At 35.3% G+C, this 21,990-nt stretch overlaps 1 pseudogene; it reads left to right on the top strand.

Annotated features, from left to right (window-relative positions):
- Positions 1–6,640: 6,640 nt before the first annotated feature.
- Positions 6,641–8,324, top strand: LOC109270409 (Y-box-binding protein 1-like; annotated as a pseudogene).
- The last annotated feature ends 13,666 nt before the right edge of the window (positions 8,325–21,990 follow it).

Here is a 21,990-nt window from a genome sequence, read left to right as displayed (position 1 = left end):
GTTCTTTTGTGTCTAGCTTCTTTCATTTAGTGTAATGCTTTTAAATTTCATTCATGTTGTTGCATCATTAGTAGATTGTTCTGTGTTATTGCTGAGTAGTATTCTACTGTCTCGATACTCCACAATTTGTTTATCCATTTACCATTTGATGATCTTTTCTGTTCTTTCCAATTTGGGTGATTATGAATAAAGATGCTAGAAACATTTACATACTTTTTGTATGTGTGAGCCTAAGTTTTAATTTATCTTGGGTAAATATCTAGGGGTGGGATTGCTGAGTCATGTGGTACACATATGTTGAATTTTATAAAAAGAATATTAAAATTTTTTCCAGAGTGGATGAACTATTTTGCATTTCCACCAGCGATGCACAAGAGTTCCAATTATACATCATCATCACCAACACTTGGTGTTGTTAGTCTTTTTAATTTTAGCCATTATAATGAGTCGAGTATATATTTCTTGTCAATATTTTTTTCAATTGCAATAATTTACTTCTGCTTTACCAACTTTATTAGTATTACAATATCCACTTGATTGCATTATGCTTTTATTTTTTTCATGTGTTATATGCTTTATACACTTGTTCTTTTGAAGGCTATAAATATATTTTATTTCTTACTTTTTTTTAGTACTTAATAAGGTAAAGGATCTAAAATCCAAATACACATATAAGCAGACCAGAGTCTTGAGCAAGCATGTTAAATAGTTGATTTTTGTCTTTATTTTTTGAGAACGAGGAATACAATATTTGAAGAAGGTTATGTCTGACTTAAGACCCTGGGTATTTTTGGTGTCTATTTACTAGCACAGAAATTATAAATAGGATTGCATAGTTCAAAAATACTAGAACCTGATTTTTCAATAACTTAAATTTCTCAATAAATTTCCACACACCTTCAACAACTGAAAGATTCCTATACAACTCAGCCCTGCCATTTCCTAAAATGGCTCTGTTTTTATTCTGTGCCTCATTAGACAGCTTAGAGAACAGTGTACCATTGCCCGTTAAAGAAGCCACTTTTATTTAATCCAGTACCTACTAGCATTTGTCAGAATTGGTGATTTTTTAACCTTTTTTTTTTTTATAGCACTAACTGTTCTCACATCTCCAGCTTTGTTCCCTGGATGTTAAAAAGACACATGGTCACTTTGTTAAAATCTTTCTTTAAAAATCCAGTGTAAATGAGAATCATCATCATCTCTATCACCCTATTCTTTTCCATCTAACGGTGTTTCATTTCAATATGTGTTGGAACTCTGATTTTTCTCACTAAAGCTCAGTTACTAGTTCAGGATTATTACTTGGCTAAGTAAGATTTCTTTCACTAAAAAGTTTATATAGCAATCAAAATTGAATGCTAATGAGTTGCATAGCTGTGAATTCCCTTTTCTCAAAGAGCCATACCTTAGGAGTCAACCCTTATTTCAGAAAATGTTTGTAAGATGATCTTTAAACCTTGGTTAAAATATATTCATTGTCTCATGTTATTTTGTTGAATTCTGTGTTTGAAGGCAAATAGGATTTCTATACAAACTTCCCAGTTTTTTCAGATCATACTTAAGCAATATGATACTACAAAGTGATACTACAAGTTCAGTTGCTGCTGGAATCATTAATTAATCCAATATCTTGGGAAATTCATTCTTAGTTCACTGAAGGGCTTCCTGTTGATGGGAGGTATTTTTCCATGTCACATTTTCTCATCTTTGTTGATTTTAAATCTGGTATTTTAGTAACTAAAGACATTGAGGATGTTTGCAGGTAATAGATTGAATAACAAAGCTAGAGAATTGTGGATATTTTTTGTTACTTTTTACTAACGGTTTTACAAATCAATTTCATTTTTCCCTATCTGTGTTCAGTTAATAATTTTAACCCAGACTGTTACATTTTTCCTTAGAAATACTGTGAAAACATAAGGGACTGGGATTTTTTTTTGATATTTGGAAGAAAAAAATTGATGATAAAACAATATCAGAAGCAATTCAAGTTACAATTTTACAGGATTCACTGTACTGAAAATAAAGGAACACACTTTACAAAGATTTTCTTTTAAAAGTGGTTTAGTATGAAAATTCAGTGGTCATTTCTTAGTTTTAATCAATATTCCATACTCTAAAAACATCTGGGTTATGTAGGTGAACTAGCTGGCTTAAAAACTGACTTAAACACTTCTTCAAACCTGATATTTATTTATTCCTTCAGATCCTTTGCATTTTGATTTCGGGCTGATTGAGAAAATCCCTAGTACCTGTTCTTAGGTCATCATTAAGTATATCTAATAAATCACCAAGTGCACAAGTCTTTATGCTGGATTTATTATTTTTTTTCTGGAAAGTCAGACTGTGTTTTCTAAGGAACATGTACTGTGTGGATTTTTCTGGTGTCTAAATCCCAGCAACTAGGGGTAATTCTGAGTATTTGCTTATGCCCAAATCCCTAAAGAATTCTTGTATCTTACTCTTCCATAATGGATATCTTCTTAGTCCAGCCTAAATCCTCCCTGGCAATTTGCATCACAGGAACCCCCACATCTGTTGTATAGTAGGGTTGAATCCAAGGGAATTAAGCTCTCCCCTTAGGAGCTATTGCTGTCATTCATGCTACACAGAGGGGGGGCATTCCTGCCTTCTCTCTAACTCCAACCCCATTGCCTGGCCAGGAGAATTATTCTTAATAGTGTCTGATCCAGAAAATTAATTAACTATTTTAATACACAGTGCTTTTTAAATGTGATTTGGAACACTATGGCATCATCTAAATTTAAATCTAAATCTTTCAGTAGGAATTTTAATATGGGTGTTGTCTGATGATTTTTGATGAGATGAATTTTGAATTTTATTTTGAAATTATCTCTTATTTTAAGGAAAGGAAATCTGTGGGAGAATCTGTATTTACTTCTTTTGCTGATTACCGATATTTGTCATACTATACTTTTGATTATTTATTTGCCATGTTCTACTCTGGATTACTTCATCATTGTCCTTATGAAAAGTTTATAGCTTATTTTTTCCAAATTATGTGTGTCAGAATTGATTTTAAAGTAACTTTTTAGAATAATTTTTTTTGAGTGAACTGCTTTCATGCTAAGAAGTTAGAAAAATACATATATCGAAATGTCCCATTTAAGATACAATGAAAATACAAAATATCTTGATATATCATTAGCAAGAAAAAACATGTGGGAACTGGATAATGAAAATGGTAAAAGTTTGCTGAGACCTAAGAGACAATTTTATCAACTGAAGATGAAATATATTAAATGTTGCCTGTTCTTCCCATAATAATTCATAGAACTGCTATTACTTAATAAAACCACAGTGAGTTTTCTTTTTGTAATTTGCCATAGTAAGTCTAATATTTATTTCTTAATGAGCAGGGGCAAATAGCCAATACAATTGTCTTATAAATTATAAAGCTAGAATACTCATGACAGTGTCATTTTGACAAAACAATGGAAAAGAAGGAATATCAGGACAGATTCAAATATGTAAAACTTTATTGTGTTGGTATTATAAATGAATGGAGGAAGGTTGGATAGTTAAGAGGTGACCCAGGGACAATTGCTTAACACATATGGGGATAAAATAAATTAGATCTAGCCTCACCTCGTATCATATCAGTATAAATTCCATATGAGTTAAAGAGATAAATGTAAAATTAAAATATGAGATCTCTGGAAATTATAAAAAATAGAGTTGACTGGCTAATTAGGTAATGAGGAGTTTTAAGCATATAAATAATTTTAAAAATCACAAGGGAAAATCCATAGATTTGACTACATGAAAAATTAATAATTTTTAAATCACAAAAACCAATACCTGGTAAAAAAAAATAAATAAATAACCTAAAAATACTATTAGCAGCAACTATTTCAGGTGCTTTTCACCTGTATGGACATAGAACTTGAAGGGGAGCAGATTTTGTCACCCCAAAATATGCCACTTTGGCATGACAATTATTTTGAGTGAAAGGCAATCAATCAAAACTCAGCAGGTGCAGGAAAAGCTCTTTACCTCCTTATTCAACTACTTAAACTTACATTGGAAGGATGCCTGTACCAGGAAGAAAGCTAGTACCAGAGATCCCTTTCTACCTAAGAAGCTTATCTACAACAGGGCAACTTCTGCTTTCCAAACTTCCCCTCTTATCTTTCTATAAAAGTTCTTTCTCCCCTCTGTGTCCCCAGATCCCTACCCCTTTCCTTAGTCCAGGATGTTATATATACCTCAATTAGCTGGCAGCTTCTAGAGTCTTATATTGATAGGGATTCTGTACATATGTAATTTTGTTTGTTTTTCTCCTGTTAATATGTCTTACATCAATTTAGTTATTAGACAAACTGAAGAACCTAGAAGGGAAGAAGGGAATATTGATTTTTCCACTATAGACTCTTAAGTTAATAAATAAAATTCAAATTGGAAAATGAACCAAGAACAAGTTTTAGATGAGTCATAAAAGAAGAAATTTTAACATAGTTAAAAAAAGTTAGCTTAACTGGAAATCAAAATTATGCACCCATTAATACACCACTCAGAATTAACCAAAATATTTTGGTGAATATTCTTCTAGTCTTTGTGATCTATCATATCGATATCTACCCATTAGCTGATTGATTGATTTATCTATCCATATATCTACTACCCTGTATCTAACTTTCCATCAATTTAGCCTATCCACTCATACATAAATGTGACATGTACTTGATAAACATATTTTTCTAAAAGGGATCATACGGGACACATTGCTTTTAGCTTTTTTCCATTTATTATATTTTTAATATCTCACCATGTTATTATATTTTCTTCTGCAACATATTCAATCTTTGTTAATATTACAGTGTGTGGATATACCATGACTTACTTGACCAAGTTCTACTGGGTATTTACGTTGTTAATGGTTTTTCAGAAGAGATTGCTGAACATCATTGCACACATCAGATTATTTCCTAAGGGTAAATTTGAAAGTTTGGATTTGCAATATGCAAATATTTCAGGCTTTTGTTGCATGTTCCCAAGCTGTTCCTCAGAAAGATTTGAACTTTTACCTTTCCACCGGCAGTGCATCAGAGCAATTATTTCTCAAACTCTTGGAAGCATTAATATAGTTAACATTTTATGTAAGTTAAATAGATTGGCAATATCTTATTATTCTTTCACTTTGCATTTTTGTTTACTAAAGTGATAAACTTTTTTATGTGTTTATGGGCACTTTCTTCTTTTGTGAAATTTCTAATCATGTCGTTTTTACCCATTTTCTATTGACAGTAATCTCAGTATTGATTTTTTAAACAATTTTTTAAGTTTATTTATTTATTTTGAGAGAGGGGGAGAGAAAACATGTGAGCAAAGGAGGGGCAGAGAGACAGGGAGAGAGGGAGAATCCCAAGCAAGTTCTGCACTGTTAGCACAGAGCCTGATGTGGGGCTCAACCAATAAACCACAAGATCATGACCAGAGCTGAAACTAAGAGTCATTTGCTTGACCAACTGAGCCACCCAGGTACCCCAGTATTGATTTGTTTTACATTTGTACTCAAATTAAAAAATTAAAAATAAATAGAAACTTAAAAAAAACATAAAAGTTATGTTGATATTTAGGGTAAATATGCCTTGAGTTATGTAGGTGTTTTTTAATATACAGAAGTTTTTTTAAAAAGTTCAATCAAATCTGTCAATTTTTTTCTGTATAATTTCCACTTTCAGTGATGTGATTATGAACTCCTAGCAGATATCAGATCATATTAACTTAACTAAAATGAAAGAATATTTTGATTCATCTATTCCATTTTTCTGCAAGTTTATAGTTGAATCTTTCATTATGGAAAGCATGATGAATGGAATATTTTATCATAAAGCCTTAACGGAAAACTTGGGACCACTTGATTTTTAATTAAAATGAATTCTGTGGAAAGATTATATTATAAATATGACTTCCCAGTGACTTCTCTTAGTACTAAAAATTGGGCTTATTGGAAGGGTTGAATTATACTAAGATCTTACGGAAGTTAGATATAATTATTTTTAATGCTAATGTTTCTGTGCATAGAATTTTTTGTGTATACAATTATTCTGGGTTTGAATAAGTAACAACTCCCCTGGGTTTTTGTTTTGGAAGGTAATTTTGTTCCTGAACATTTAAATTTGGAAGGTTTAATTTATCCTGAAGATTCTGCTTTGATTTTAGAGGAGCAGATCTATATTGGTCAGGTGAGAAAAATCTCAGGAGCTGAAGGAAGGGGAGCTAAGTGATCGGTACTGAATAAGTAAATTGAGAGCATATTATTACTGCTATGGATTAAAAGGTCTTATTTGGGTTCCTGGACCCAATTCCAACGTATGTGTGAGGGCATCCAGCACAACACCAAGCAGTCTTTAGAAACCAGCAGGGTATCTGAGAATTCAACTGAATTCTGACATTAATTACCCATAGATAGCACCATATTCCACAGGTTGAGGGCTCAGTCCTGTGCAGTACCGTCCTCCCCAACCCCACCCCTGCTCCAAACCACCACTTCAGACTCTAGTCTCCAGTCACAAGCCCAGGCTGTTGCAGGAGCAGAGAGAAGATCCCAAATGGCTCTGAGCAGCCCCACCACCACCACCGGCAGAGTTACACAACCCAGTAGGAGCCGCAGATGCCACAGCAAGCCCCAGTTACCTTCACGGTGACCATGAGCAGGGAGGAGGACACCCAGCAGTGCCTGCTGCCCTGCCCTCAGGAGCTGCAGACCCCAAGCCCAGCACCTCTTTCTCAGAGTGGTGTGGGGGGTGGAGTCCAGGGAGCCTCATTTTGGGTGGTGCCTGCCAACTGAGATAAAAAAGGCATTGCAAGGAAGATCTTGGGAATAGTAAAATGGTTCAATGTAAGAAACGGATATGGTTTCATGAACAGAAATGACACCAAAGAAGATATATATTTGTATACCAGACTTCCGCAAAGAAGAATAACCCCAGGAAGTACCTTCTCAGTGATGAGGGACCATAAGGCAAGCTGGGGGCCAAGCACAAGCCAGCATTACCACCCCTGCCCCCACCCTGAGGTGGGAAATGTGTGACATTCCTCAGGCATTCCTGGCTTCCCAAAGACAAAGGAAAGGACAGAAAACAAATGGTTAAACTGATAGAGTAGTAAATTATAAGAAAAAGGCAATCTTATCAATAGCCTAATCTCCAAAAACCTATAGACTCAGTTTCCTGGAGTGCCAACATCACCCTCCCCTCCATAGTGATGTGGGGAACAAAGGCAGAAGGAAATGGCAGAGAAAATTGAATTTCCTTATAACCTGCACCCCATTGGCAAATACTTGAGGCAGGCAGAGTTCTCCAGGAACTCCCTACTGTCTTAATGTTAATGCTTTGTTGGAGAGAAAAACAGCCTTAGTTTGACAATAGCTAGGCCTCCAGTAATCTGTGAATCTTTAGCATATGAAAATATCTTTGTAAACTTCCCTTTTGACTTTACCTCCTCTGGCCCTGTAGTATATAATGAGCCACTCTTCACAATCCCGGTTAAGCTCTTCCTGCCCACGGTCCTGTCCCTGTACTTTAATAAAATCACCCCTTTTGCACCAGAGACGTCTTCAAAACTTCTTTCTTGGCCATCAGCTCCAAACCCTATGAACCCCATCATCACCCCAAAACCTCGCCATCAGCATAGGAGACGGAGAGACTATAGAGTTTGATGTTGTTGAGGGAGAAAAGGGTGCGGATACAGCAAATGTGACAGGACCTGGAGGAGCTCCAGAGCAAGGCAGGAAATACTCAATAGATCATAACCTTTAAGATGCTCTCCATGTGGCAGGGGTCCTCCATAAAATTCCCAGGAGAATTTAGCAGAATAGGGAGAGTGGGGAGAAGAACATGGGACAGGAGAATGCTCCCAAAGGCTAGGCCCAACAGCGTTGCCCTGCTGCAGGCAAGGGTTCCCAGTTTACTACCATACAGAGACCCTGTGCACTTCAACCCACCACAGTCCCAACCCTCCTGTGGAGGGAAGGGTGATGGAGAGAGCTGACAAACAGAGTGCAGGGGAACAAGGTAGACCAATGATACAGAATATGTATCAGGCTATAGACCACGATCCTGCAGGGGTCCTCCACACCAAGGACAGCTAGAGAGGACAGCAATGAAGAAAATAAGGAAAATCAAGGGCATGAGACCCAAGGTCAGCAGCCACCTCAACACAGGCACCTCCAAACTTCAGTTCCCAACACGGACACCCAGAAAACCCTAAATAACAAGATGGTAGAGACAAAAGTAGCTGATCCAGCAGATGAAAATTCGTCCCCTCTGGAGGCTGAGCAGGGCCCAGCTGAGTAAATGTGGGCTTACCACCATCCGGTTTAGTCATCCAACAAGAATTGAATATGAAATTCCAACAACAAATGAACAAAAGATTGGAGCTGAAGACCATGGCTTGCTTTTTGCCCATTGACTACATTAATAGAACTATCTGCATTATCTATGCAGCATGGGGTTTTTATTATTTTTACCTAAGGACATCTGTCTTTTTGGTAATGACAAAATTTTTTTTGTTTTTAAATAGAAAGCCTGTTTTTTCTCAATACACCTCTAAAGATTTTTAAATTGTTTCATATGTGGTCAAGCTGAGATTTTTTCAGAACCTCATTTTTAATTTCTTTTTTTTAAGCTGCTGCACTGATTTTTTTAATGTTTATTTATTTATTTATTTTGTGAGAGAGAGAGAGAGAGAGAGAATGAAGGTAGAGAAGCAGAGAGAAGGGGAGAGAAAGAGAGAGAGAATCCCAAGCAGGCTCACATTGTTAGAGCAGAGCCTAGATGTGGGGCTGAAACTCACAAACCATGAAATCATGACCTGAGCGAAATCAAGAGTCTGATGCTTAACCAGCTGAGCCACCAGGCACCCCTCATTTTTAATTTCTAATAAAAGTTTGCAACTTGATTTTTTTCAAAAAAGTCAACAAAGGGCAAGTGCCTGTTAATAAAGATCTTAAATATTACTAAATAGTAATAATAATAATAATAATAATAATAATAATAAATTTCCTAGAGCAGTTCACAGAACTCAGGAAACCCATTTACTAACTATATTATTGCTGATTTATCATAAAATGATGTAACTCAGAAACAGCCCCATAGAAGAGATGTGTAGGCAAGGGCACAGAGCTTCTATACCCTTTCCATGCCTCCAAGTGTCCCTTTTTCCCAGCACCACCATTTGCACATCAACCCTGAAGCTCTATGAATTCTGTCCATTGGGTTTTTATGGAGGCCTTATTACATAAGAATGATTGATTAACTCATTGGCCATTGGCAAATGATTTAACTTCCAGCTTCTCTCCCCTCCCAAGAGGTCAGCAAGGACAAGACTAAAAGTTCCAACCCTCTATGACAAGGTTGGTTCCTCTGGTGACCATCCCCACCCATCCTTAGGTAATGTAGGGGTTTTCCTAAAGTTGCCTTGTTAACATGACAAATGGCACCTTTATGGCACTCAGCACTTAGGAAATGCCAAGAGTTTTAGGAGCCTCTGCTGCAAATGGGGACAAGGACCAAAAATACACATTTCTTATAAATCTCAATATCATAGAAGTTTACTCCTATTATTGGGGAATTTACAATGTAAAGTTATAATAATCTATAGGTTAGTGAGGAAGCACAATCAGTATGCTTGGATTGTTTTTTTTCTAAACTATACAATTCTTCCCCTCCATTTTACTGGACATTTGTGAATTACTAGCCAGCCTCATGTGTGTTTGCTTTTAAAAGAGTAGGAGTATCAATGTTCTAGCACTGAAAGCAGTGCATTTTTATTGCCTGGATCCTTTTAAAAATGCAGATTAGATTCAGTAGATTTTGTTTAAGGCCTGAGATTCTGCATTTCTGTCAAGTCTCCAGGTGACATCACTGTGCTGGTTCACGGTCTCCTCTTGAGTAGCAAAGGTTGAGAAATCTGGATTGATTCTTCTGCTTCTGTATAAATAGAGTAGTAGGCAAATGCATGAAATAGTAAAATTTCAATACAGTGCATAGTTGAACACTTTGAGGATCAAGTGAAGTCCATTATCTTGATTTTAAAGGATCATGAGAACTTGTAAGTTTCAATTAGATGATGGCAGCTGTTTTCTGGAGAAACAGGTGGGACAGACATAATGGGGCTGGTTTGAGTAATAAGGTCTTCTTTTTTCCTTTCAACTTCATTGAGATATAGTTCACATACAATGCATATAAGTATTTCTTGAGCCTTACATGGATATAAATTCTTAGCCATCCAGTGTTAGAAATAACCAGCATTAATAAGGAAACATTCTGAGCCACTACCAACTCTATGGAACTAAACAATGTTTTTTTCTTTTTTGCTACTGATCTGCTTCCCCCGATGGGAGTTAGCAAGAAATAGCACTATGCATTCCTAAGCACACCTTTTCTTGGCTTCCCTTCAAAGGAGGAAGTGAGTATAAGGTTGGCTCTGAGCTTTTCTGGAACCCTTCACGTGGGGTTGGTAACACAACACATCCAAAAGAACCTGGTAAGTCAGATCAAGGATTTGTGCTGAAAAGCAAGGGGCAAGCAGAAGGATGACAGGAGCCAGAGCTGGAGGCTATGGGTGGGGATGGATCACCCAACAGATGGCCAAGGTCCGTGAAAGCAAGAGCACATGCCGAAGCTGCAGTGGGTAGACTGCAGACAAAATTTAGACCTTCAAGACTGACTTGTATTCATCGTTTGGGCACATGTGTGTTTTTTTCCTGATTATAACAATAAATCATGTTCCATGTAGAAAATACGGAAATAGAAAATATAAAGAGGAAAAGCCTATCATGAAATCATATCATCATCATAATATTGCATAATAATGTAATTGTATCACTGTATGTATAGTTACATCCTTTTTTAAAATTACCTTTTTTCAAATATTTGGTGAGGAGATGAGGTCTTAAGTGTTATGAGGTATAGAATCCTTCAAGAACTGAAAGTTAATGACATATAAAAACTGGGTGAGTTCTATACATCTAGAGAGAGAAGCCTGGTGCCCCACGTCTCTGTGTTCCATCTGTCATAGGCATTGCTGAGAGTGCTATTTGGAGAGAGGCAGAGACACATCATTCAGGGCAGTGTTTAGCGGCTAGCCCAGATTTTGCCAAAAAATTCTTGACTCCATTTTTGCCCAGTTTAGGGTCTCAGACTCAGCTATGTATTTGATATAGAATAATGAACAATTTTGAAATATGTTTGGCTATGACTGCATTAGAATAGTAGTTCATATTTCTCTTTTCTCAAACTAGCAAATATCATATGGAGTCCAGAGAAAAGTTGACCAACAATGTCTAAAAGAACAGATGTCCTTAACCAATGCTTTATTCTCTTATAATATTAGCTGCAAAGGTAACATAATCCTTCTCAATATTGTTGTCATATTTGGATTTTTTTTTTGGCTGTCCATGAAAATGAGTTGTTGGTATTATTTGTGATCTTTGATATTAAAGGAAAACAGTATTTTGTAGACTTTGAACCTTTTCTTATGTTTTACAGTTTATAACGAACATTTTTAAAAGCGCCAAGCTAGGTTAATGATCAAACTGCTAAAGAATGGCTCCACAGGATGCCTCACCTCTGAGAAAGACATTTTGTGCTAAATTTATAAGGTTCTATTTTGTGGAGCACCAAAAAGGGTCATTTTCAAGTGAGCAACCCTTTTAATCTCAATTTTGCCATCTGAAAACCACTTAAGTATTGCCCAGTTCAAGGGCATACATTATAGCCCATCCCAGGTAATATAATTCACACTATTTCTCGAATACTACAGTGTATGTTCTTTCCTTTGAAAAAAAAATTATACAATATATCTGATGACATACAGGTCCCAGTGAAAAGTTTACTACAGATGAGAGATTACTGTATAGTTTCTTGGAATGCACGCTCTCAGAGGGCAGCTGGGGAAGATGGATGTGTCTTCTCAGTTCTTTTGGTTTCCTAGGAGGTTGGTGTACAATGTGGAAATTCACCATGTCTGTCTACTTCAGAGAAATGCTCATTATACTTATTTTATTTCTCAAGATGTTTCTCCCATGCTTAGATAAATGGAGTTTTTCCTGTGCCAGTGGGAGCTCTTCTAAATAAGTTCATTACTTATTTAGACAATGCACAGATAAATTGATTTCTTTTTTTCTTTTTTTTTTTTTCTTTTCTTTTACTTCTCCTTTTTTGGAACACAGCCATGCTCATTCATTTAGGTATTTTCTGTGGCTGCTCTTACACTAAAAAAGCAGAGTTGAATAATTGAGATAGAGATCTTTTGAGTTGCAAACTGTAAAATATTTGCTTTCTTGCTCTTTATGGAAAAAGTTTGCCAACCCGGTATAGAGAGGGATGGCATAGAGGAGATGATTATTGAGCCATCCACTTCTTCACCCATTAACTATTATTCATCTGACAAATGTTTGAGGTCTTTATCATTTAAGCCAATGGAAAGAAAAGAGGATCTTGACCATCCTTCTGATAATCTGCAGAATAGATAGATACCCTGTACCACACTTGCAGTGAAAACACTTAAATTTAAAGGTAAAATAAAACTTAATTTACATTGCAGAGCTACCAAGAAATTTTGGTTTCCTCAGTATTAAAAAATATTGTAATGGTGGGAATCCAGATGAGTAAGCCAGTACTAAAAGTGACTTTTGCCTGGGAGGCCTTTGCATAACTAATGATTTTGATCTTTGGTGTTGATGTTCCTTGCCAGGTGCGTAGGAGTCAAAATAAATCTGCTGCCTGCATAAGGCAGGATATCTTTTGGGAGCCCATTGCGTGACTTTGGTAACCTTGAGTGCTGCTCTTTCAGTTTAGGAGTGAACTAGAAATAAACTCCCATAAAGAGGAAGCATTTTCTATACGAACTTTAATAGTAGGACAAGAGGGTTGGAGGAACATCTCTGAGACTTCATAGCACAAACCAGCCTTGCTTGAATCTGGATAAATATATCCTTTGTAGAAAAAATGAAAACAAAGCAAGCAAACAGAAACACCTCACGCAAAGAATTTATATTAAAGCAGGACCCCATTGGAGTTTATGGAGATAAACAGAAGTACTCTTTGAAGGAAATTACTTTCAACTCTGGCCTCAAACAATTCTCAAAGATCAAGTTACAAAGGAGGAGAGTGAATAATCAAAAATTAAAACTTGCACTACACGCAAGGAAATAGATCACCATGAGAGCCAGCAGAGACAAGGCGTAGCAACATTAAACCTGAAAAGAGTTCTGATAATGAATTTATGCAAATATAAAATAAAAATAAAACATTATACAAATATTCAGCACAAATATGTTTAATATGTTTAAAAGTTAGGTAGGAGGGGTGCCTGGGTGGCTCAGTTGGTTAAGCATCCGACTCTTGATTCCGGCTCAAGTCATGATCTCAGGTTTGTAAGACTGAGGCCTGTGTTGGACTCTGCACTGACAGCATGGAGCGTTCTTGGGATTTTCTCTCTTCCTCTCTCTCTGCCCCTCCCCTGCTTGCACCTGCACTCTTTCTCTCTGAAAACAAACAAAGAAACAAACAGTCATTTAAAACAATTGGGGTAGGAAAATATGAATAAGAACTATAAAAAAGATCAAGTATATTTTAAAAAACCTGATGTTAATATATTATTCACCATTTGAAAAAATTTCAAAAGATGGGCTAAATAGCAAAGTATATAGAGTTAAAAGGAGTTTTAGAGAACTGGAATATCTGAGGAAGTCATTCAGAAAATAGCACAGAAAGATAAATGAAAGAATAAAAAATATGGAGGAAGGTAGGCTGAGAGATGTGTTATGAGGAGGAAGAACCACATATATCTCCCTGGATTCCTAGAAGGGAAAAATGGAATGTAGAAGAGTCATTGCTTAGAGAAATAACGGGAAGGAATTTCCAGCACTGATGGAGAATGCTTAATTTTCAGATACAGAAGTCTAAAAGGATAAATACAAATAAATCCATACCTAGAAATCTCAAACCTAGAACCTGCAGAACACCAAAGCCCAGAAAATATATGCAAAAGCCCCTCAGTGAGTGAAAACAGTTTACACACAAAACGAAGATGATTAGACTAAGCAGACATCGTAATTAGTAATGAAAGGTGACAAAGAGTGTGGGATCATGTTTTTAAACACCATACAGAAAATAATGATCCACCTGCAATTTTCCAAAAACCTTTCCTTCAAAAACAAGGCAACATGAGGAAAATGCCTGAGAAATACGAGTGAGAGACTTTATCACCAAGAGTCCCTTTCCAAAGGGAATTCTAAACTAGCTCCTTTAGAAAGGAAGTCGAATCCCATTTGGAAAATCTAAGATACCAAGACAAGTGAAAGGGGGGGGGAGGGAGAGAGAGGGATTGAGAGAGAGAGAGTTTGTAGAAAAATCTAAACATTGACTATATAAGTCTAATTTAAAGATATAATTACTCGAAATACTACCACCAAAATAGTATTTGTCTGGAGGAGGTGATGGGAGTTAAAGTGTTCCAAGGTTGTTGTAAAGTTTGGGAGGCATTAAAGAAGATTGATTATATTTACTTTTTAAGTTAAGTATGCTTATTAAAATTAATAAGGTAACCATTAAAAGTCAAATGTGTAGATAGATCTAAATTATATGGAGAATTGTAATGGATAAATATCAACAAATACCAAACCTCAATATAAAAGTCAATGATTAAAAACAAACAACAACAAAAAGGATAAATAGAAAGCACCAAGTAAAAAAAGTAAATATATAGCTTACACAATATAGATGAACAAACTTTGTAGCTAAAAGACAAAATGGATTAAACTCATTAGGAAGAAAAATAATGAATTAAAAAAAACCCATAGATTTCTGCCTTAAGTAAACACATAAAAACTTAAGTTATAAGAGAGGAGAAGATGCACTAAGCAAACATTAACTAAAGGAAGCTGGTCTAGACATGGTCATACAAGATAAAGCAATTTAAGGCAAAAAGAAAAGACATGGATATAAAATGGGTCAAAACACTGAAAGTTTCACTTAATTAGAAAGATACAAACATTCTAAACTTTGTGTGTCCAAAACTATAGCTTCAAAATATACAAAGCAAAAATTGATAGAACTACAAGAAAATATTTGGTGATGTACACCAATATAATAGGAAATTTGAAAACATCTCTTTAGGAGTTTACAGATCAGACGGAATTGAACAACACAATGAACAACTTTTATGGACGAAATATATAGAGAATACCATACTCAATAACTGGAAGATATACAGAAAAGTTTCCAAGTTTGATCCAATATCAATGTCTAATAAAAAATTAGAAAAAGAGCTTAAAATAAGTCCAGAGATACTAAGAGAAAGGAAAAAAAAACATACATAAGAGGTCTAATTAATAAAATAGTAAAAGAAGAAATAGGGGAAAATCAACAACAATAACGTTTGTTCTTTGAAAAGACCAATGGAATCAAAGGCCCTATGAAAAAAATGAAAGAGGGCAACAAATAATATTAAGAATGATTACAGAATTAAAATTCATCAAGATTTAAAAAGATAATAAATGGACATTATGAACACCTCTATGGAGCCAAACTCAAGACCACACGAAAGGCAAATACCTAACATAAATTACCAAAACAGGCTAAAAAAGAGATAGAACATATGAACACTCTGTATCCATTAGAAATTTTATCAGTAGTTAATTTTCTCAAAAATCATCATTACCACATAATTTTACTGGGATTTCTTACCAAAGTTTTAAGCAACTGAAAATTCCAATCTTACAAGATTCAGATCAGAGAAAAAAAGGAGTCTATTCCCCAACTTATATTTTTGATACAAAGACAGTATTAAAAAAGGACAATTGTAGACCAATTTCACTATAAATTAGTTGTAAAAACTTAGAATTAATTGAGTAACGTATAAAGGAAATTTCTTAACCTGACAGTCTCTGCCAAAAAAAATAACATCATATTTGATGGTGACATATTGAAAGCTTTTCCCTCTTCCTCTTCCTCTTCTTCCTTGTCTTCTCCTACTCCTCCTCATTCTTCTTCTTTCTTTTCCGCTTCTTCTGCTCCTTCTCTTCCTCCTCATTCTTCTCCTACCTTCTTCTCCTTCTCTTTCTCCTTCTCCTTCTGCTTCTCTTCCTCCTCCTCTCCCTCTTCCTCTTCCTCCTCCTGTTTTTTGGTATGGACCTGTATAATGTGATTTTAATTGTGTATGAAGAGCAGTGGGTAAGAAGAGCCAACATATTCCCACAGAGGAAGAAAAGGATTCAGGGACGAGCCCTACCAGATACTAATTTTTATTATAAAGTTACAGTAATTAAGACATATGGTAGTTTTATGACTTAGTTAATATAACAGTAGAACAGAAGAGAGATGCCAGAAAGAGACTTCCAATTCCTTTAAGGCAGCACTGGCATTGCAGATCAGGGGTGGAAAGTATTGACTACAGGAGTTGCTTCAAGACAATTCCTTGTCAACTTGGTAAAAAATGAAACCCTTTCCTTACATCATTCCCTATGTCACACTATATAAAAAAGCCAGTACCATGCATTACAAACCTTAACTATGAAAGGTAATTTCTAATTTTTTGGAAGATAATATAAGAGAATATATTTATGCTCTTGGCTTAGGAACATTTTTTTTTTTCTTTTGAGAGACAGAAAAGAGAGCACAAGTAGGAGACGGGTAGAGAGAGAGGTAGAGAGAGAATCCCAAGCAGGCTCCATGCTGTGCATGGAACCTAACTGGATGTGGGACTCAATCTCATGATTGCAAGATCACTGCCTGAGCTGATATCCAAGAGTTGGTCGCCTAACCAACTGAACCACCCAGGAGTCTCAGGAAAGATTTCTTAATGATAATACAGAATTAGCAAATTACAAAGGCAAATTTGACTTCACAAAAATTGTAAATAGCTGTTTATGAATAGAAATAATTAAAGTGAAAATAGGCCACAAAATGGGAAGAATGTACTATCATATATATATGCATTGGTAAAGGATTTGAATCTGAAATATACAAGTATATTCTACAAATTTATGTGCAAAAGCCAAATAATGCCAAAGAGAAGATGGATGAATAACCTGACTATGTACTTCACATTAAAGGATACATGGCTAGCAAGCAAACAAAAGAAGTTGTGTGACTTCATTAGCAATCATGAAAACACAAATGAAAGGACAATGACATTTCCAGTTGCCAGATTGGTAGAAGTTAAAAAAGTCACAGTGTCTCATGTTGGTAGAGATGTGGAGCAGTGGGAACTTCCATACAATGTATTTGGGAATGAAAGTAGTTAAAATCACTTCAGGAATCCATCTGTCTTATATAAGAAAGTAGAACATGCAAATTCCATACAATCAACCACTATGTGCCCGACAGAAATATTGTACATTCATACCAGAGATAGGTAAAAGATAATGGATAGATACCTTGTTTATAATTGCAAAAAACAAGGGAAATGTCCCAGATATTCATTGCCAGTAGAATGGATAAATGAATTTTGATATATTCATGAAATGCAATATTATGCAGCACTGAAAATGATTGTGCTACAACTACATGCATCATCACAATTAAATCTAAAAAGCATAATATTGAATGAGCAAACCAAGGCGTAGATTATGTCCAATGTGATTTCATTAGTAAAACCAAACATAACATGCAGAATCAAATAACATAATACTTAGGATAAAATATACATAAGGTAAGGGAATGATACAGACTAAATTCAGGATGGTGGTTACCTCTGAGTGTGTGTCACTGACATTGATGTGATCAGGAGGTGGCTTCAAAAATGTCAATAATGTTACTTTGAAGCTGGATGGTGATTGTATGGCTGCTTGTTTTATAGTTATTTTTCACTTATGTTATTCACATGTTATACATATGTTTCAGTGTATGCTTAATTTTAAGAAAAGGAGAAAAAGGACTGCTTAGTTGATTTTAGAGGATTTAATAATTCCAGTTATAGTCTCTTCTATATATGTACTTCTGTAACATTAATTAGCTCTTATACAATTTGTAAACATGGAATGATATCTATTTAGAATGGAAATTATGTGGGCTTATGTGCAATTAATATTTTGTGCCAAGTAACAACATTTAGACTCAACACATTAACACACTGGAGAGTGTCAGACGTGGAGGAAGAGTACTGGCTACGGTGCCCACCGGCTGCAAGCTCTTTCCCTGGCTCGGTTTGACCGTGTGGTCTGTCTTGGATGAGCTAATTGAGTAATTCCCTTGTGGTCGTTCTGTTCTTTTTTTACATATTTCAGCAACCTTTCCTTAAACTCCTTTCTACCATGGTACTTTTTTTAAACCCATCATTATTTAAACATAAAGTCCCATATTCATCATAGTATGTCTTTATATTAAGTACTTACTGTGTCTTTTCAACTACACAAGTATTTTAAAAATTAGGATTCTTTTCTTGCTATGGTTGTGTTCTTGTTACAGGCTTCATGGGTTATAGTTATAGGTGCTCCACCATCCTTTTTCCTTTAAAATCTATTTTTTTATTGTCTGATTTGGTAGAACACGAATGTTGTTTTTTGTTTTGTTTTTTTCTAGACATGGATACATTATGTTTCCAAAGAAATCCCTATTTCTGTTGCTTTTTATTAGATTTAATCTTATGCAACTAAATTAATAAGTTAACAATTAATTAATAAAAACATTTATCATTTGTTTTCCACATGTACAATCCAATGATCCAATGCTAGGGACTGAGGGAAATAAATGAGCAAAAACATAATATTTGATCATAAGCGCCGGAAACCCTGCCTACAAAAAAAAATGGTTAAATTATTAGCAGTCAAAGTCCTGGAGCATCTTGACCTATTCTACCTTTCTGTTCTCCTCTTCCTACATTTGTCTTTTAGTCACTCTCTCCTGCACCCATATTGAATTATCTACTCTACACACACACACACACACACACACACACACACACACACACCATGAGGTTGAGAGGAAATAAGCAAATTGTTGAACTTTTACCTTGCTAATCTTTTCTTCCTCCTGCTGGTAGTGTTAATTTCCTACAACATTATTCATATTATACATTTCCTTTTCCTCTTTAAAACTTTTAATGGTATAGCCAATTAAGTACATATTTATTGCATAGTGCCAATAGATCCTTCAGTATACGGTCCCAACTTTCATTTAACACATCCTCCTCACTGACCTATCCTTCAATTGTCCTCCATAATCGTAATTCCCTAAACATACCAGATACTTTCATGGCTTCATATCTTGTCTTGGTTTGCAGTGTTGTAACATTGTTTTGCCTCCATAAGTCCCCTTCCTATATTTTTTTGAAAGTTTACTCAATCGTCAAGGCCGACATAAAGGGCTACATATTCCATGTGGCCCACCTGGTAGACAGAAGTAAATATTTGTAGAAAAAATGGGCTTTGTTTACCTGGTTCTTTATTGTATAATCTTGTGTGTGTGTGTGTGTGTGTGTGTGTGTGTGTGTGTGCGTGCACGCGCGTGTGCGTGCACATGTGTGTTTATAGTTTGGTTAGTATTTTATTTGTTTGGTTTTCCACCACAGCTTACATTTGCAGTCTTAGCTTTACTGCTTATTCAGTATGCTTAAGCAAGTAACCCAATTTCTTTGAGCCACAGTTTTTCTCCCCTGTAACATAAGGACAACAATTTGATGTCACTCACAGGAATTTTGTGAGGGACAAAATAAGTATTTGGTGAATTACTAAGTGCTATACATATGTTGCATGTATTAACTATTGTTATAGTTAATACAAAATTTCGATAACTGAGTTGAAATCCTGTTTATGTATTTCCAGTCAGACATCAGCTCCCTAGCTTCTATAGAGAACTAACAGGTGTAATGCTCCTGGTTTTCCACTGTACTATTAATTTTAGTTTTTATTCCAGGTAATTAGCTTGTAAAGTCCATAAGGACTACTTCATTCATTTCTGTATCTTATATGTAGGAGGCATTATCAAATGAGTGAATGAATAAAACATTATTAGTATAAAACATAGCAACTTGAATAGACGAATAGAGAATCCTATGCTTAATATTAAGTGAAATCATCTTTTTTAAAGCATAGTATATATTAAGTACATAATAAGTTGTGAGGATTGGTGCTGATAATGATAGATTCTGGTAAGGAAGTTCAATGAATATTTTTAAATGAATATTATTATCTCCTTAGTCAACAACTTTAGAATTATTCCAATAACTTGGACATTGAGTTAGCCACCATATAACCTGAACTTTTTAGAAACAGAAAAATACAAAATTTCAAATTGGAGAGTGTTTAGTTTAGCTTTGTTGTTTGATCATGAATATTTCAAATATTTTAGAGAGGTAGAGAATGTTACATGCTGGGCTTCATCAAAATTTCTCTGTCACTTGAGTGAAATCATTTTAATTGTACAAAAGAAAGATTTTTACTCTTTCTAAATCATTTTCATTTAGTCCTTCTGGCTATTTTTTATAGATATTTTCAAATTTTAAAAAATAAGGTCTACTGATATACTTCCTTTGGAATTCAGGAAGCTTTAAGCTTTTTAAAAGTTGCTGCCTTTATTTGTATTGGGGGATATCTTCTAGAAAACTGATTAGCAAACTGTGAAACTCCTAGAAGGAAACATAGAGGAAACATTCCTTGACATTGGGTCTTGGCAATGCATTTTTTTGGGTATGACACCAAAAGCACAAGCAACAAAGATAAAAATGAACAAGCAGAAGAAAAAAATTGCGGGAGGAGGTGATGCTGCTAAAAACCTAGTGGGACTACATCAAACTAAAAAGCTTCTGCACAGCAAAAGAAATGATCAACGAATGAAAAGGCCACCTACAGAATGGGCAAAAATATTTGCAAACCATATACCAATAGAGGTTAACATCCAAAACATGTAAGGAACTCTTACACCTCAGAAACAAAAGCAAAAACAAAAAATCCTATTTGAAAATGGTCAAAGGGCCTGAGTAGATATTTTTCCAAAGAAGATATATTAATGACCAACAGGTTCATGAAAAGGTGCTCAACATCACTAATCATCAGGGAAATGCAAATCAAAATGACAATGAGATATCACCTCACACCTGTTAGAATGGTTCCTATCAGAAAGATAAGAGAGAGCAAGTGCTGGGGCACCTGGTGGCTCAGTTGGTTAAGCATCTGACTCTTGACTTAGGCTCAGGTCATGATCTTACAGTTTGTGGGTTTGAGCCCCGCATTGGCCTCCACACTGACAGCACGGAGCCTGCATAGGATTCTCTCTCTCTCTTTTCTCTCTGCCCCTCCCCTGCTTGTGCTCTCTCTCTCTCTCTCTCTCTCAAAAATAATAAACTTAAAAAAATTAAAATAAATAAAAAATAAAGAGATAACAAGTGCTGGTGAGGATGTGGAGAAAGGGAACCATTGTGTACTTTTGGTGAGAATGTAAATTGATGCAGCCACTACGGAAAACAGTATGGAGGTTCCTCAAGAAATTAAAAATAGAACTACATATATAATCCAGCAATCCCACCTATGTGTGTATATCCAAAGAAAATGAAATCACTATATTACTACAGCACCACCATGTTCATTGCAGTATTATTTACAGTAGCGAAGACATGGAAACAAACTGTCTTTCAACAGATGAATGGATAAAGAAAATGTGGTATATATACACAATGGAATATTATTCAACCATAGGGGGAAGAAAAGGAAATTCTGCCATTTGCAACAACATGAATGGACCCTGAAGGCATTATGCTAAGTGAAATAAGTGGGAGAAAGACAAATACTGTCTGATCTTCCTTATATGTAGCAACTTAAAAACTGAACTCACAGAAACAGAAAGTAGATTTGTGGTTGCTGGTGGGGAGTGAGGGTGGGTGAATGGAGGAAGATGGTCAAAGTATACAAACTTCTAGTTATAAAATAAGTCCTGGGGATCTAATATATAGCATGGTGACTATAATTAACAACATTATATTGTAAACTTGAAGTTTGCTAGAGAATAGATCTTAAAAATT

The sequence above is a fragment of the Panthera pardus genome, unplaced genomic scaffold, assembly GCF_024362965.1.
Source record: "Panthera pardus isolate Hobbes unplaced genomic scaffold, ASM2436296v1 HiC_scaffold_25, whole genome shotgun sequence".
Lineage (NCBI taxonomy): Eukaryota > Metazoa > Chordata > Mammalia > Carnivora > Felidae > Panthera > Panthera pardus.
The sequence above is the reverse complement of the archived record's forward strand: the minus strand, read 5'-3'. Positions and strand labels throughout refer to the sequence as shown.